Source organism: Talpa europaea (genome assembly GCF_964194135.1).
Source record: "Talpa europaea genome assembly, chromosome: 3".
Taxonomy (NCBI): Eukaryota; Metazoa; Chordata; class Mammalia; order Eulipotyphla; family Talpidae; genus Talpa; species Talpa europaea.
In genome coordinates, this window is record NC_140069.1 from 143,580,108 (window position 1) to 143,585,182 (window position 5,075).

The 5,075-nt window shown below is 51.1% G+C and overlaps 1 gene segment (V, D, J or C); it reads left to right on the forward strand.

Annotated features, from left to right (window-relative positions):
• The first annotated feature begins 2,854 nt into the window (after positions 1–2,854).
• Positions 2,855–3,310, forward strand: LOC311168970 (T cell receptor beta variable 28-like). The segment is given in 2 exons: positions 2,855–2,903; positions 3,018–3,310.
• Positions 3,311–5,075: the final 1,765 nt, after the last annotated feature.

The window sequence follows — 5,075 nt, forward strand, 5'->3', positions numbered from 1 at the left end:
ACTCCTCTCTTGGGCTTAAACCCCTTTGGTGTCTCTCCTTAGGGGAGCTGAAGGGAGGGAGGGAGGAGGCCAGAGATGAAGGGGGGTGGGGGAGGGAGAAGGACTCACAGACTCCCATTCAGTCCATCACCCAGTCACTGGGCACAATGGGGCACTTGCACCAACCCAAACCTAACACCCACCGTGACAACACTGTCCAGCTGAGATGTGGCCAAGGTGGGCTGTGCATTCAGGAAACCGCCTGGGCCCCCCGGGGGTCCTGGGGAGCAGTCGAGAGCTCAGAGGACAGGGCTGAGCCTGCCAGGTGGGCCTGGCAGAGGAGACATGGGACAGTTGGAGTTATCCTGGATTTATCCCTGCCCACTGAAATGCAATCCTAAAACAACTCTGCATGAGGCGATGAATCCGGAACCAAGACCTGAAATTAGCAAGGCAGTGGCTGGAGAAGGAGCACATGCTGCTGCAGGAGCGGGCGGTGGGCAGCAGGACATGCCCCTGCTGCGCTGGATATGTCTTCCAGGCCCTGCAGCTGGTCACCGAAACCACGTATGCGAGGCAGGAAGAAGCTCCCTCCAATAGGTGGGGCCCGGGAATCTGGCTCAATTGCCATCAGGCAAGTCTATGAAGGGTCTGGGCTGAGGGAGCCTGCTGACATGGCAGGAGGGAACTAAGGGACAGAGGACCTGACAGCACAGCCCTGGGTGCTGTTCAGGGTGCTGACTTGGGGGCAGCCTCCTCTCTCCAGGGAAGCTGCTTCCCCTAATGGGGCAGGGCTCAGGACCACAGGGCACCTCACGCAGAGTGCCAACCCCTTCTGAGCAGACAGGAAGCAGCCCTGTAGGCTGTGGTCAAACTGCAGGCAGAAGTGTCTGCAGCGCGGGACACCTGAGGCCGGGAGTCATTTTCGGTCTCTTTTTGCAAGACGCCCCATCTCCTGGACGTCCTCTTTGTGGGTACGAGCGATTCCAAGTGAGAAATGAATTAATAATAGCCCCACTCCTGACTCACACCTGGATCTACACATGTAGGAAAGAGCACGTACTGTGATCATGTCACCCAGTCACCTTCCTTTCTCCCCCTGAGGCCTGACAAGATGCATCTGGACAGCATCAGCCTCAAGATAAGGGAGGGAAACTCGAGAAGAGAAGAATCTTAGAAGTGTCTCCAGTGTGTCATGGTCAGAGGAAGACGGCAGGCGGGGTCAGGGAAGCCTCGGTCAAGGATACCTTCCCCGTGCCCATGAGCCACCTGGTCCAGGCCCACGTTCTCCACGGGAACTTTTGGGATCTTTCTGAATAACTAGTCCACGCGGGATGAAAAGTCGCTGTGCTCTGCAGATGAGGCCCAGGGGAGGATAGTCTACTGATGCTTTCTTTTCCTCCTCTTACATAGCTTCCAGCTTCGCAGCCATTATTACTTCAGCATCACGCATCCTTGTCAGTGTATGTGGCTGAACTATCTTTTTGTTTTAGAAAGAACCTTCATCATTTCTCTAGTGTCTCCCTCAAAAATTTTTTACTGATTTACCCAAATCTCCGAAATTCATTCACTCTACCAGCTGACTGTCTTTCTACCCCAATTTCCATCTTTGAGGGTCTTATTAGTGAGGGGCTGTCTACGCTTCCCTTCTCCTGGCCTGAGAGTGCTGTCTCGTCTCAGTCTACAGCTGCATCACACTGCCCTGGAGGACACAGAAGGGAAGTGACTGTCACTGCCTCCCAGTCTCAGAGGACTCCTCCTTAGCCCCATCCCTGCTCCCAAGCCCCACCCCTGTTCCCTAGCCTCACCCCTGCTCCCTAGCCCCACCCCTCCTCCCTAGTGCCACCCCAGCTGTATAGCCCCACCCCTCCTTTCTAGTCCCACCCCTCTTTCCCTAGACCCACCCCTGCTCCATAGCCCCACCCTTGCTCCTTAGCCCCACCCCTCCTTCCCTAGCCTCACCCCTCAAACTAGCCCCAGGCCTCCTCCCTTGCCTCTCCCCTCCTCCCTAGCCTCAGCCCTGCTCCCTAGCCTCACCCCTCCATCCTAGCCCCACCCCTGCTCAGGCCTCACCCCTCCTCCCTAGTCTCCCTAGTCTCTGGCACACAACATGCTCAGCCCACCCTCTGCACAGCCCTTGTGCTCTCTTTACCTTCCTTAACTCAGTTCAAGCACAGAGATGTCTTTTTCTCCTAACTTAGCCCAGATAGAGCTCCACCTCCCGCCACTTCCTCCTCCCCACCGCCCCCCGGCCTGTAGTGCACCCCGTTCTCACACCTGGAGCCAGCCATGCCTGCAGTCCCAGCCAAGAGGTGAGCACCAAGATTCAACCCCAGGTGGCCTCCCTCTAGAGCCTGCCCTCAGCCAATTCACTTATAACAGTTATTTAAAAATTGTTATGGAAAGCTAGAATTTCCATGAAGGAAATACATATATTCTATCTGTATACAGTTATGTGTATATTTATAACTATCACGTAAATAAGAGAGAGACAGACAGACAGACAAACAGCACACATAATGTTTTCCTAATCAGAGCTGAGCGTCACTTGAGAACAGTATTCTGAGGACTGGGGTGGGGGGCAGCAAAGCTCAGGCCTGCCTCGCTACCAGGTCCTTCTAAAGACAGATGTTATGTCCGCGATGTTAACTCACACATGCACACACATGGAGTACTCTCACACATGCACACACACACAGGCATGTATGCACATACATGAACACCCACACACTGAAAAGCAAGGGTGCTCAGCCTGTGCTCTACACTCCCCAGCAGCTGGAGGGAGGCCAGGCTCCCAAGGTGGGTGGGGACAGTGACCTCACAGCCAGCCGCCAGGGCCTCGCTGGGGGAGACCCACTCTGGTCTTGAACCGGCCATGGTTCTCAGGCTCCTCTGCACTATGGCCTTTTCTTTCCTGGGAGCAGGTGAGTCCGATGGCAGCTGAACCCCTGAGCTACCGCCCCAGATCCTGGGTACGTGATTTCCCTCCTCAGGCTTCCTGGAGACGGTCTTTCACCTCCTCTGCCCTTTTCTCACAGTCCTCACCGATGCAGGCGTCACCCAGAGCCCAAGATACCTGGTCAAAAAAGAGGGAGACCACGCCTTGTTGGAATGCTCGCAGGTCATGGGCCATAATAGCATGTTCTGGTATCGACAGGACCCAGCGCTGGGGCTGCAGCTGCTCCACTACTCCATCGGTGTCAAGGATACTCAGAAAGGCGATTTCCCTGATGGGTACAATGTGTCCAGGAAGGAGGAGGAACGATTCCCCCTAAATGTGACGTCCGCCAAGACCGATCAGACATCTGTGTACCTCTGTGCCAGCAGTTGAGCCACAGCAGGGCACAGACACATCCTCCCTGCACAAAAAGGGCCAGGGTGGGGGAAGTGCCACCAGGTGGGGCTGAGGCTACAGGATGCAGGTGGCCCTGAAGGTCCACATTCTGGAGAGCCCCGACTCTCTCCACCCCCCCACATCCCTTAAGTGAGGAACACCGCAAAGTTAATGCCGAGATGGTGTCTGCAACCCGATTCAGGAGACTCTCGTGGCCCGAGACGTCCTCCAGCATAGCCAGCCTCAGAGGAAAAGCCCTATTCTACCCTCCTGTGTCAGCTTCCTTGCCTTCTTTGCCCCAGGCCCTTACACTTGCTCCTTGGCTGGTTCTTGGCTGATGTTCACTAGAGAGCCCTCACACACCCTAATTTTCTATACAATGAAATGGAATGTAATAAACTACAGTGTCATGTACCATGTACAGCATATCAGAAGATAGCAGCATGATAGGATCCTGCACTTAGATGTAATTTGGGAACTCCGCGGAGAACGTGCCAGTTCTGTCTGGATCCCAGAAAGCTTAGAGGAGATTCCATTTGAACTTCACCTTGATTGTTGGTAGGACATTCTGAACAAAGAGAACAAGTTTTGCAAAGATTGTTCACACCTGGAGGGGAATTCATGAAAACAAGGAAGACAATCAACTGTTCAGAATTAAATCCAACTGAAGAAATTGGACAGAATGGAGTTTTTGAACAACTTGAGTGTCTGGTTTCACCAGCATAAGTATGAAAATTCCTTGAAGTGTGTTGGTCAGGCTGATCTGAAGTAACAGCTGATGTTATCAGCAGGCAGGTGAATGGTTAGTCCAAATTTTCAATGGTCATCCATGTCCTTGGTTCCTCACAAAGGTCATACTTCAAATAATGTGTGATCTTGTTACCACCAGACATTCCCGCTTGGAAAAGAGGGAATTGAATTGTCTGTGGGAAAACCACAGGGAAATTATAACAGGTGGCAGTATACACAGCCAGGCAATTGAGATGCAATAGAAATATGGACATTCTGCAGAACTCAGCATATAAAGGAATTAACTATGAGACCAGAAAATGCTACTCAAAATATGGATTTAGAGAACAGAGATAACATGTTTGGAAATAAAAATAATGGTATTCTGGTTCATGGGAGAATAAACACTAATAAATAAACAAGCTAAAACACACCAGAAATATCGAAAAGGTAAAATACTCTGCAAAGCAGTGACAGGTCTCAGAATCATAAAAACAACAGGGATCTGTATTATGTGAAAAGGTAATTAAGCAATTAATCATCAAAAGCAATGCTCAGCCCTGAGTTAGAAACTGGTGTTCAAATTAATGATACAGGATAACCTCAGATAACCGCAAATCTCTGGATGAATTCTGGGTCAGAGATAAATGAAAGTGCATTACCAACAGGGGGAGACGTTCTTCATTAAGTGCAAAGGGTTATTTGACAGCATTTATAGGGTGATAGAAGTTCTATCAAAAAGAATATGATCTCACACCAGTGAGAATGGCACATATTAAAAAAACTAGCAACAACTAATGTTGGCGAGGATGTGGAGAAAAAGGAACTCTCCGGCACTGTTGGTGGGAGTGCAAACTGGTCCAACCACTATGGAGAGCTGTGTGGAGATTTCTGGACCTACTAAACATAGAGCTTCCATAGGATCCAGCAATTCCACTCCTAGGTATTTACCCAAAGGACACAGAAACATCAATTCCAAAGAACACCTGCACCCCTATGTTTATAGCAGCACTATTTACAATAGCTAAGCTTT